This window comes from Suncus etruscus, chromosome 1 (genome assembly GCF_024139225.1).
Source record: "Suncus etruscus isolate mSunEtr1 chromosome 1, mSunEtr1.pri.cur, whole genome shotgun sequence".
Lineage (NCBI taxonomy): Eukaryota > Metazoa > Chordata > Mammalia > Eulipotyphla > Soricidae > Suncus > Suncus etruscus.
In genome coordinates this window covers 7,010,549-7,023,558 of record NC_064848.1, presented here as the reverse complement: position 1 = coordinate 7,023,558, position 13,010 = coordinate 7,010,549, and the positions used below count along the sequence as shown (strand labels likewise).

At 52.3% G+C, this 13,010-nt stretch overlaps 1 protein-coding gene across 1 annotated transcript in view; it reads right to left on the bottom strand.

The window, feature by feature from the left end:
* IGDCC4 (immunoglobulin superfamily DCC subclass member 4) overlaps positions 1–6,677 on the bottom strand; it is a 41,062-nt gene extending 34,385 nt beyond the window's left edge. The window contains 1 exon segment of the mRNA XM_049777643.1: positions 6,618–6,677. The gene's annotated coding sequence lies outside the window, so the exon portion shown is untranslated.
* Positions 6,678–13,010: the final 6,333 nt, after the last annotated feature.

The following is a 13,010-nucleotide window of genomic DNA, read 5'->3' as shown; positions in this document are numbered from 1 at the left end:
CAACAGGACTGAAAGCAGGGAAGCAGACATAGGGGGTGCCATATTGATAGACGTGTCTGGGAGTCTGAGGGTAGCCGTTTTACAGAAGGGGAAAATGAGGCCCAAAATGTCTCCTCTCAAAGAAACAGTCTGGGGAATTCGCCTTTCCATCATCTAGGAATGAATTCTGCATTAAGGTGATTGTTGCTCTACCCAGAAAGGATTTGCCCACCCTCAGGGACCAACCCAACTTCTGTGCCCAGAACAGTCACTGTCTAGAACTGCCCGCAGGTCCCTTGCCCTTGGCCCCTCTGCACTGGATGGCACCACCAGCAGTGGGTAGACAAGCTCTACTTGGCTGGATTCAGAATTCCGGGCACTGCCATTCCTGGGACCTCAGCATGTCTATTTGAAGATGAAGGGTCAGCCCAGTTCCGGGACATTCTCCCTAGAATGCTCTCACCAGAGATGGGAGCAAATAAACCAGGCAAAGCCTCAGCACCCCAGAAGGTCTCCCGAGTTCCTCCAGAAGTGAGCCCTGATCAGAATCAAAAATGAACCTGAGTACCACAGGGCATGGCCCCAACCAAACAAAAACAAACAAGTTTTCACAGCCCAGGTTTCCAAGATGATGGCGACATACCACAGGTGCTCAGGAAACATTAGCCAGCTCTGTCCCCTAGGGGGGCTACCTCCCCCATGTCTTTCCCAGCTCTGGGAGAGACTCTTGAAGAGACACATACAGCTTCCATGCATGGGAGGCCCTAGGGCTATCTCTCAAACTCCTGTGCCTGACAAATTATTTCACCCCACTAAGAGCATAAATTAGATTTTACGAGGCGCAAATTAGAAGACAGATAAGAGATTCTCGCTGTGGAGGGCCAGTGCCAAGCCCAGTGCTGTTTGGTGGGATTAAGGGGGCTTGTTGCAGGAGGAGTGTCCACTTCTGGAGACCTCCCCCAATACTCCTTAGGAATATAGAAGATGTGTTTTGGGGGAGGGGGCAGTGGACAGAAAAGGCCAAGCTAAAGAATATGCCACAGACATCCCTCGCCTATCACTTCTGAATTTCAAGCCTGGCAGATTTATAACTTGTCTGGGGGCAATTCTCCATGACACCATCACTGATGTCCTTTCCCCTGTGCAGAACTCAGTTCTTTCCAGAAACCCTCACCTCTTTGCCCTTTGGCCACTCCCACAGCACACTCAAACGCCCTCCTCCAAACAGCTTGAAGGGGCCCCTGGCCCCTGAAGGCTCAGGGTAACTTCACCTAAAAGCATAATCTTGTGGAGGCACTTCAGTCTTAACTCCTGGCAAATAGAGCACCCTGTCCCCCATCCAGCTTCATGGTCCCAGCAGGCCATGGCTAAGTCCTTGCCTTTTCCCCCATTCAAACCCATAATAGTGTCCCAAGCAGGCTTTCTCGGTGCTCAGGGACTCATTAGGTCTCGTAAACAGTGAATTCTTCAATAAGGCATTCTTTGATCTAATGAGGCCATGCAGCTGCATGCCTTAAAATACAAGACAGCAACCCCCTTATGTTTTGGAGGGCTGTGGGTTTGGGTTATATCTGGATAGTACTTGGTGATTGTTCAGGTAGAACTGGGCTGGGCCTGTATGAAGGTAAGCACCTCAAGTCCTGTTCTTTTTGTTTGTTTTTGGTTTTGTTTTGTTTTGTTTTTAGGTCACACATGGCGGCACTCAGGGGTTATTCTTACCTCTGCACTCAGAAATCGCTCCTGGTAGGCACAGAGGACCATATGGGATGTCGGGATTTGAACCACCGTCCATCCTGAATTGGCTGCGTGCAAAGCAAACGCCCTGCTGCTGTGCTATCTCTCTGGCCCCACTTAAGCCCTGTTCTATCCCTTCCAAACTCTTCAGACTTTTTTTTTTGTTTTGTTTTTGGGCCATACCTGGTGGCACTCAGGGGTTACTCCTGGCTCTGAACTTAGAAATCACTCCTGGTGGGGCCCGGAGAGATAGCACAGCGGCGTTTGCCTTGCAAGCAGCCGATCCAGGACCAAAGGTGGTTGGTTCGAATCCCAGTGTCCCATGTGGTCCCCCGTGCCTGCCAGGAGCTATTTCTGAGCAGACAGCCAGGAGTAACCCCTGAGCAACGCTGGGTGTGGCCCAAAAACAAAAACAAAAAAAAAATCACTCCTGGCAGGCTCGGGGGTGGGGGTTTGGGGGAACATATGAGATGCCAGGGATTGAACCCGGGTTCCTTCAAGGTCATCTGCATGCAAGACAAATGCCCTACTACTATGCTCTTGCTCCAGCCCCCTTTCCAGGCTTTTCTAAACCCTGTTTTCCTTACTGTAAAAACTGTTTTAGTTTCCTTCAGAGCTGGGGATGACTTGAATACTCTATGTGGAAACTGTCTAGCATACCTAGTAGATGTCTTAAATGCTGATAAGTTACAGAAACAGAATCACAAATTCACAAATGGGGCTCTATACTTAAAACATTCACAGGGCAAGGGGCTCACGGGCTACAGGTTCTCTTGCTCTATGGCTTAGACGAGTAAAATACTAATAATAAAAATAATTTAAATATCCTTCCCTGGGTCAGAGACATAACTGAGGTTAAGGCACTTGCGTTAATCACAGTCAACCCTGGTTTGTTTCTGCACCATGTTCCCCCAAGCCCTACCAGGTTTGATTCCTGAATTCAGAGCCAGGAATAAGCCTTGAGCACCACAAAAGATGGCCCTAAAATGGGACAAAACAGAAAATCCTTTCCTTCTAGAGCCAGTGGGAGGGGACATGCTTTGCCCAAATGATGCCTGGGTTTGACCCCTAGCACCAATCCATTTCACTACAGAGAGACAAACAAATTTCTCCTCCTTGGACTGTCTCCCTGTATTTGCTACTTGTCTGCCAGAGTTCTGTCCTTCGGACCAAAGACAAGATAACAGAGGGGCCGGGCGGTGGCACTAGAGGTAAGGTGCCTGCCTTGCCTGCGCTAGCCTAGGACGGACCGCGGTTCGATCCCCCGGCTCCCATATGGTCCCCCAAGAAGCCAGGAGCAACTTCTGAGCGCATAGCCAGGAGTAACCCCTGAGCGTCACAGGGTGTGGCCCAAAAACCAAAAAACAAAACAAAGACAAGATAACAGGCCCCTAGAAATCCCTCACACCAGCTGCCATGCTCGGTCTGTTCCAGGAGAGCTTGCAGCGTCCCTGAATCCAAAGACCCCAAATGCAGATAGTGCTCAGCTGTGGGCAGCACAGAGAAAAACCAGGTATCTCTCTCTCTCTCAGACTGTCAGTCCTAGTGCTGCAGCTCTGGATTTTTCTTGCCAATCTCCCAGCTCTATCACCCTTCTGGCCAGCCTGGGGTAGAGTCCTCCCTATGAAAATGTTGGAGAAATGCAGGGAGCCCCCAGGTCCACTGAGCAGTGACATCTCTTCTGCATCTGAAATTCTGGGTATTTGTTGTGTGTTTGTTTGTTTTGGGATCATACCCGAACATGTCCAGGGCTTATGCCTGATGCTGCTCTTAGCAATCACACCTGGTAGGGCTCAGGGAACCATATGGATGCTGGAGATCAAACCTCGCTCAGCTATACTCAAAGTAAATGCCTACCCACTGTCCTAGCCCCTGAACTTATGGGTCTTCTAGGTCATCTAGTACCGCAGGAACAGCGGAGATAAAATTATAGGCAACAGGTGGGGTCACAGGCTAGGTGAGCATTTCAGAACCCAGACAGGCACTGGAGAGGTCAAAGTTGACCTTTATTGCACCATGAGAAGTCTCTCAGTTGTCTCATCTGTCAAATGGGTTCAAGATAAAGTCATATCTGGGATCCTGACAGCAGGCAATGTGAGACAATCTCTAATTATGAGACGACTCAACTTGAAAGTGTCTCTGTGAGGAGAGGTGAAAGGAAATGCCATTTACACTTCCCGTGCGGTTAATTGGTCCACAAAAGTACAAACTTCAGGTAACTTCTGGATAAGATTCACTATTAATGAGTTATAAAGAACAAACAGGGATCCAGTTCAATCTGCAGTACCTCGAGATCTCTCAAGTATCTCTGAGTATAGCCATGAAGGCCCAAGCACCACCCAGGCCAGACCTGTCTGCGTCCTCTGGCCCTTGCTATTGAGCTTTTGGACATACTGGCCAAGAATCCCCTGAAAGGGAACCCCAAGCCATCTGAACACCCCTTGGGGAACCCCCCTCACCAAAAACTCACTCCTTTGAGGAATGGTTGAGCCTGCTTCCTCCAACTAGGACTCAAAAGGGTCGCCCCACGCTCTAGAAGCTCAACTGGAGAGACAAGGAGGGGCTGTTCATGGGTGAGGAATTCCTGTGTTCTCAGACTCTCTGCCCGCCCCTCACTCTCTGCATTCTGACTGCATGGGAAGAGTTCCATTTCTTGCATATAATGAACATTGTCTAGAATATTCTACTACCTTCAAAGACAGACATCCCATTTCTAGAAAACACCTTCCCGGCTTCTATCTACTCCCAAACCAGTCAGCTGGTCACCAATATCCATCCCAAAACCCGGATCATTCATACTGAGCTCATAAACTATCTCTCGTATTTGCTGACCCTCAACCCATACATATCATTTGCTCTCCAATCCTAGTGATTTTCTTAATCAGCCTTAGAATTCATTACCTAGTCACCCCATTAGCTGCCTTCACCCTTTTTTCTGCATTATTTCCACAGCCTCCAATGAAGTGGGCACTTCCAACCGAGACCCTGCTCTGTTCATCCTCCACACTGGTGGCAACAGGCTACTGTGAAGCTGATTGTAAAACCCACCTGAGGCCTCATGCCGAAAACCTTGGCAAAATCTACAAAGTCCTTCATGAGCCTGGTTTGGTCCTTGTCTTTCCTCAGCCCTCCCCTATGCCCCAGCCTCACCACTTGTGTGTGAAACTCCAGCTGGACTGAGTGCATTTAGTGGCCCATATCAACTGACAGTCCGTCTTCCTGTGGAAGCCTTTTCCATTCTAACTCTTCTCCGGGTGAGCTCAGCTCTTGCATTCAGTCCTACCAGCTATTAATCCTGGAGGAAGCCTTCCCAGGCTGGCCTCCCAGAGGCCCAGCCACTCTGCTGAAGTCTTCCCAAACAGGAACTTGTCTACCTGTCAATCCCTCTTCTCCTTCTCCGTCCTGAAATCTTTGTTCTAAGGGCCGGGTGGGCACTCAGCTACGTGCAAAAGGTGCTCAGTAAAGGTTGGTTGGATGGATGACCTTGGTCCAAAAGAGAGTGGCAAGTTCGAGTGACCCAGGCCTGCTGAGTTTTCCACAAAGGGTTTGCAACTGCCGACCTATAGAGCAGTTGCTGTGTCCTACTCAGCCTAGGCAGCCCCAGGTCCACCCACCCTGCCTTGTGCCTCTTGGGCAGAAGCCCTGGCATTTACATGAGAGTCATCCCTCTTGGCGTGGAGAGCAGAGCTCCTTCCTGGAGTGCTTAGGAGACACAAGCACCCACCGGGGCAGGCTATTTTTTCTTAATTTCTCAGGCTCCTGGGCAGATCCCTCTGGTACATGCCCCCCCAATTCGCGCCCCTTGGCAAGCCAAGCCCCTCTGCCACCATGTACAGTCCCTGAGCAAGGTCCAGGCAGGAGAGGGGAATGTCTCTGTAGAGAGAAGGAGGTCTAGGCAGGCAGCCCCCACTTTCCCATCTGCTATTTGGGTTTCCAGGAGATGGGGCTTTGGGCTACCCACCCCTGCAGAGCCTCCTGCCTCCCCCTTTTCAATCCCAGCCTCCTTCCCACGTGGCCAGGCCGAGTAGTCTCTGCAAAGCCGCAGCAGCTGGAGAGAAACCCCCTCCCCACCCCCACAGGCAAGTCCCTCCCCGATTCGCCCCGGACACATCTCGGGGCCCCCCTCGGCAGGGAAGGCGAGAACCAGGCGAACAAAGCGGGCGGCCCATCCCCCGCACCGGGCCCTGCTGCTGCCACCTCCCTCCTTCCCGCTCCTCTCCAAACCACCCCAAAAACGCACACGGGCCCGCGCTGGGCTGCGGGAAGAAGGAGCCACACAGCACCGCAACAACCCGGACTTGGGGGGCCCCCCTTCCCTTCTTCACTCACCACACACACACACACACACCCAGTTCTATTCGGCACCCCGCAGGGGAATAAATGCCAAAGCAGGGGGAGGAGGCCGCGCTCCCCAAATCTGCACAAATGGGGGGACCCCGGAGTGACACGCGTCGCGTCCACCCCGAAAGCCAGTGCTGGACATGGACATGGACACTTCCACGAAAGCAACTGGTTTCCTGCCTCCTCCTCCTCCTGCTGGCCTCCTGGTGGAGATGGAGACGGGGGGTCACGGGGCCGGGGCACCCCGCAGGCACGCACATGCGGGGGCCACACCCACCGCAAAGTGGAGGGGTGCAGCCTGGGGTGCCCCGGAGGCCGCCTCGGGCGATGACACCCCGTCCCGTCCCTGCCTGCCTGCAGCCCCGAGCCCCGGCCGCACTCCACCCCGCGCGCAACGCCCGCCGCGCGCACTGCGGCCCCGGCGCCACGGTGCGTTTTTGCGCGCGCGCGCCTGCCGGCCCGCGGGGTGGGGGACACGCACACACACACACACAGACACACACACACGCGCGCACACGCACCCCCCGCGGACCAGGGCTGCCCCCCGCGCCGGCCGGCCTTACCCCGCGCCGCCAGCAGCCACAAGGTCAGCGCCAGCAGCCCGCCGCCGCGGCCCGCGCCTCCCCGCGCCATGGGCCCGGGCGGCCCGCTGCTGCCGCCGCTGCCCCGCCCGCCCGCCCGTCCGCCAGGCTCGGCCACCGCCACGGGAGGGCGCGCGGGGCGTCAGCGGCCCGGGAGGCGCGGCGCCGCGGGCGGGGGCGCGGCCTCGGGGGCCCGGGCCGAGCGGGGGCCGGCGCGGGGGCCCGGACTCCCGGCTGCCATCGCCATCTTGGGCGCCCCAAGCTCTCCCCGCCTCCGGGCGCCGCGGGGTCGAGTCCCCGCACCGGAGTCCGGGTCCTCATGGGCGCCCCGAAGGGCCTCGGCCACCTGCAGGGTCTCCCCCGCCTCCAACCAACATGGGGAGGGATGGCCAGGTGGGAGCTGTCACTGATCCAGGGCTGTGCAAGAGCCAGCCTCAGTTTCCCCCTCTAGGAAACTCACATCAGTGAGTGAGCACTTTTTTGTTTGTTTTTTTTTTTTTGGTTTTGGGGTCTCACCCACCTGCAGGGTCCCCCCCAGCTCCAACCAACCCGCGCAGCACGGGGAGGGATGGCCAGGTGGGAGCTGTCACTGACCCAAGAGCCAGCCTCAGTTTCCCACTCTAGGAAACTCACATCAGTGAGAGAGCACTTTTTTGTTTGTTTTTTTTTTTTTGGTTTTGGGGTCTCACCCACCTGCAGGGTCCCCCCCAGCTCCAACCAACCCGCGCAGCACGGGGAGGGATGGCCAGGTGGGAGCTGTCACTGACCCAAGAGCCAGCCTCAGTTTCCCACTCTAGGAAACTCACATCAGTGAGAGAGCACTTTTTTGTTTGTTTGTTTGTTTTTGGTTTTGGGGTCTCACCCCTGCAGCGCTCAGGGGTTCCTCCTGACTCTATGCTCAGAAATCGCTCCTGGGGTGCCGGGACAAACCACTGTCCTTCTGCATGCAAGGCAAGCACCTTACCTCCATGCTATCTCTCACCCAGGTTCCTACCTACCACACCATCCTGCCTCACTCAACATTTCTCCCCAAACAACGTCCAGTTCTCAAGCCAGGAAGACATTGGCTAGGCAAGCTGGATGGAGAGAGACTGGGTGACCTGTCTCATTCTCATTCAAGCAAAGAGGCCACTTCAGTGAGTGATGTCACTGACCTAGGGATGTGTAAGGGCCAGCCTCAGTTTCCCCCTCTAGGAAACTCACATCAGTGAGTGAGCACTTTTTTGTTTGTTTTTTTGGTTTTGGGGTCTCACCCACCTGCAGGGTCCCCCCCACCTCCAACCAACCCGCGCAGCACGGGGAGGGATGGCCAGGTGGGAGCTGTCACTGACCCAGGGCTGTGCAAGAGCCAGCCTCAGTTTCTCCCTCTAGGAAACTCACATCAGTGAGTGAGCACTTTTTTGTTTGTTTTTTTTTTGGTTTTGGGGTCTCACCCGGCAGCGCTCAGGGGTTCCTCCTGACTCTATGCTCAGAAATCGCTCCTGGCAGGCTCAGGGAACCATATGGGATGCAGGGACCCGAACAAACCACTGTCCTTCTGCATGCAAGGCAAGCACCTTACCTCCATGCTATCTCTCACCCAGGTTCCTACCTACCACACCATCCTGCCTCACTCAACATTTCCCCCCAAACAACGTCCACTTCTCAAGCCAGGAAGACAGTGGCTAGGCAAGCTGGATGGAGAGAGACTGGGTGACCTGTCTCATTCTCATTCAAGCCAAGAGGCCACTTTAGCGAGTGATGTCACTGACCTAGGGATGTGCAAGGGCCAGCCTCAGTTTCCCACTCTAGGAGGTAGTTTTTGTTTGTTTGTTTTTATTTGTTTGTTTTGTTTGTTTGTTTTTGGGTCACACCCGGCGGTGCTCAGGGGTTACTCCTGGCTGTCTGCTCAGAAATAGCTCCTGGCAGGCACAGGGGACCATATGGGACACCGGGATTCAAACCAACCACCTTTGGTCCTGGGCCGGCTGCTAGCAAGGCAAACGCCGCTGTGCTATCTCTCCGGGCCCGCGAGCACTTTCTTACTTACCCAGGGTCCTACCACACCATCCTGTCTCACTCAACCTTTCCCCAAATATGTCCAGTTCTCAAGCCAGAAGACATCGGCCAGGCAAGCTGGTTGGAGAGAGACTGGGGGATCCGTCTCATTCCCATTCAAGCCAAGAGGCCACGTTAGTGAGCGATGGTGCCCTCTCAATCATTGCTCGTTTATCCATAATAATGACCCAGGCTTTGCGAGTCTTCAAGAGAATCTGGCATTTAATCAATAGTAAGCTGAAGGGCTGGAGCAATAGTACTGCGGGGAAGGCTCTTGTATTGCACAGAGCCAACCCGAGTTAGATCTTCTGGATTCCGGATGGTCGGTCTCTCAGTACCACCAGAAATATTCCCTGAGTTCGGAGCTCTGAGTTAACACCTGAGCACTGCAAGGAGTAAGCTAAGACTGCTGGACCTCAGCAGCCTCTACCTTACGATTTGTTTTCTTTTATTGATACCCATATGTTATTTGTTTTGTTTTCTGGTCCCACTCGGTAGTAGGGGAGATATGGGATATTGGGGAGCTAACCCAGGTCAGTGGCATGCAAGCAAGCACCCTATCCGCTGTACTGTTGATCCAGTCTCTGTAGGAACCCAAATGTATGCTCTGGGCTAGACTCTCTCTGGAAGCTCAAAGTTGTGTATCAAGCTGACGGCTAAATATTTCTCTTGGCTATGAGGCATATGGAAGTGAACTGTCCCCAGACATGCTGTGCTGCCCCTCCCGCCATCTCCCCCCAACTTAGTTGCTAGTAGTTCCAATCTTCCCATTGCTCAAGTGGAAAATGTTAAGGAGACAGAGTCCCCAAGTGATAGCACTCCAGGTAGGCCACTTGCCTTGTATTTGGAAGACCTGGGTTCTTCCTTGTCACTCTATAGGGTAACCTGAGTACCATCCGGAGTGATCCCTGAGCACTGCCACATGTGGCTCCAAAAATAAAAAAATATTGGGAGTGACCATTGACGCTTCACATTCACATCCTCATGCTCTCCTGCCCCTGTGGACTGTAACACTAATCTCCTCATCAATCTCCTTATTTCTGTCCTTGTCTCTGTTCAGTTAATTCTCCATACAACATTCTGTTAAATTCGAACAAGAGCAGGGCCCAGAGCGATAGTACAATGGATAGGACACTTGCCTTGGCATACTACTGTTCCATCCCCAGCACCACAGGTGGTCCCCTGAACCCCCCACGAAGTGTGGCCTCAAAAACAGTAACAAATCTTATCACTTCACTTCTCTGCTCAAAACCCACCCATGCCCTCTGTCTCTGAGCCAAAACAAGAGTCCTTCCTCTACAGTCCTGTCCAGCTCCAGGCTTGTTCCAGCCTTAGCCTCTTTGCTGTAATGTGATCTTTCTGCCCCTCCCTTCCAGCCTCTAGATCACCCCCCCCCCACCCACACACACACATACACACATCCCTGCTGCTTCACAACTTCCAGACTGTCCTCTCTGTGTGCCTCTTCAAGCAGGTTCTGTTTTTACTTTATCAATAATTATTTGGTTTCAGGAGGACCAGTTTGCCTTCTTGTTTTGTTTTGTTTTAATCTGCTAGGTTCAGTGCTGAATTCTGAGCAGCTTGAACCTTCGGCACACAACACACACAATCTAATGAACTTCTCTATGCTCATTTCTCAGCACACAGGCTCAGGGGAGGAGGTTTGAGACATGATCTGCTCAGGCCAGCCAAATCTAGTGGAATGAAGAAGAGCTAAGCCTGTTCTCCTCCTGCGTTGGCTGCAGGACAGGTCCTGGGTCAGCTTGGGCAACTGCCTTTTACTCCCTGAGCCTCAGCTTAATCATGAGAAAAGAGAGCTGGAGAGCAAATACAGTTACCCAAAGAGTTCCAGAGAATTCTTACCATTAAAAGTAAATATGGAGGACTGGAGCGATAGCACAGCCATAAGATCTTTGCCTTGCAAGCGGCCAACGAAGGACGGCAGTTTGAATTCCGGCATTCCATATGGTCTCCCAAGCCTGCCAGGAGCAATTTTCTGAGCACAGAGCACAGGAGGAGTAACTCCTGGCACTGCCGAGTGTGACCCAAAAACCAAAAAAAGAAAAAAAAGTGAATATGAAAAGCTGAAGTGATAGTATAGGAATGGATAAGATATTTGGCTGGCAGGTCACTAACCTGGGTTCAATCCTTGGCATCCCATATGGTCCCCTGAGCACTGCCAGGAGTGTCTCATAGCACACAGTCAGGAACAACCCCTGAGCACTGACAGCTATTGCCCCAAAGCAAAACAAAGCAAAAGGGACCAGAATGATAGCACAGTGGGCAGCACACACATTTGCCTTGCATGTGAGTGACACAATTTCGATCCCTGGTGGTCCCATGTGGTCTCTCGAGCCTGCTGAGAGTAATTTCTGAGCGCAGAGCCAGAAGTAAGCTCTGAGTATCATGCAGTATGTCCCAAAGATCAAATAAATAAACAAATAAATAAATATGGAGGGCTGGAGAGAGTGCAGTGGGTAGGGCACTTGCCTGGCATGCAACTGACCTCGGTTCTATTCCTGGCACCACACAGGAATCCTGAAGCCCAGCCAGGTGTGCAGAGTCAGGAGTAAGCCCTGGGGCTGAAGTAGTGGTGCAGTGATAGGGCATTTGCCTTGCACTCGAGGTTTGACCCCTTCCCCCTGGCGTCCCCAAGCTAGGAGTGATTTCTGAGAGCATAGTCAAGAGTAACCCCTGAGCATCACCGGGTGTGGCCCAAAAATAAAAAATCAAAAAGAAACCAAAGAAAAACAAACAAAAAAAGGAGTAAGCCCTGAGCACAACTAGGTATGTCCCCATTTCTGCAAAAAGAACACAGGGACTGGAGAATAGTATAGAAATAAGGTGTTTGCCTTGCATGCAGCTGACTGCATGTGACGTATTAGGAACAATTTCTGAGCACTATTAGGAACAATTTCTGGACACTGTTGGCTGTGGCCCTACATCTCCCAAAAGATGAAAATGTGAGACAAGCGAGAGAGCTCCAAGAGCTGAGCATAATGAATTGCATGCTGGAGGCCAGGGTTCAATAATGCCAGTACCACATGGTCCTCTGAGGTCACCTCTGAGCACAGCACCACCAGTATGACCCCTCGCCCAAAGAATGAATGTGATGCCAGGCATGTGGCTTAACAATAAAGCACCTGCCTTGTAAACTCGAGGCTTTGAGTTTGACCTCTGGCCCTGCAAAATAAAATAAAAGTGAATGGGGAGGCAGGGAGTTGTCTAAGATGGTCAGGGTTACAGGCTCAGATTTGATCTATAGGAACCAAAAGACCAGCACTGCAGGGGATGGTCCTGGTGGTCTGGTGGGCCCAAGCAGTACAGCATGACTGGCTACTGGGACATCTGGCAAGGTGATTATCTATTACTAGCAATGACCCCAGACACTTGGGGTCCCCCCACCTTGCCCTAAATAAGTGGCTCTAGGGCCAGGGGTATGGATCAATTGGTCATGTACATGGTGATGTGCTCCGGATACCATATCAGTACCCAGTTGTGTGCCAGCACTGCTTAGTGTGAACCTCTTCAGACTCAAGACTTACCTCCTATAAGTCACCTGTGGGCCTCATCCCTTTGTCTATACCAGCAGACAGTGGATACTTTTTTTTTTCTTTTGAAAAAAGGTTACCTGGCAGTAATCAGGGGTTACTTCAGGCTCTGCACTCAGGAATCATTCCACTCCTGGTGGTGCTTGGGAAACTATGTGAGATGCCAGGGATTCAACCTTGCCTGATCGTATACAAGTATACAGAGCAAACATCCTACCTGCTGTACTATTGCTCTGGCCACAGATAATGTAATATTTCTTTCTTTTTTTGTTTTGTTTTGTTTGGGGGCCTTACCCAGCAGCACTCAGAGGTTACTCCTGGCTCTGTGAGCAGAAATTGCTCCTGGCAAGCTAGGGGGACTAAATGGGATGCCAGAGATCAAACCCCGGTCCACAGCATGCAAGGCAAACATCCTAGTGCTGTGCTATTTGTTCCAGCTCTGACAATGTATATTTCTGCCTTCTTCATTAACCTATTCTCTACATCTCAGAAGCCACTGGAGCGCCTTGAGGGAAGATATTGGCACTATAGAGGTGGCTATATATACAGTATTTTTTTTTTTTTTTTGGTTTTTCGGGCCACACCCGTTTGATGCTCAGGGGTTACTCCTGGCTAAGCGCTCAGAAATTGCCCCTGGCTTGGGGGGGACCATATGGGACGCTGGGGGATCGAACCGTGGTCCTTCCTTGGCTAGCGCTTGCAAGGCAGACACCTTACCTCTAGCGCCACCTCGCTGGCCCCTGTACTTTGTTTTTATTTTGTTGTTTGCACCACAGACAACCTGGGT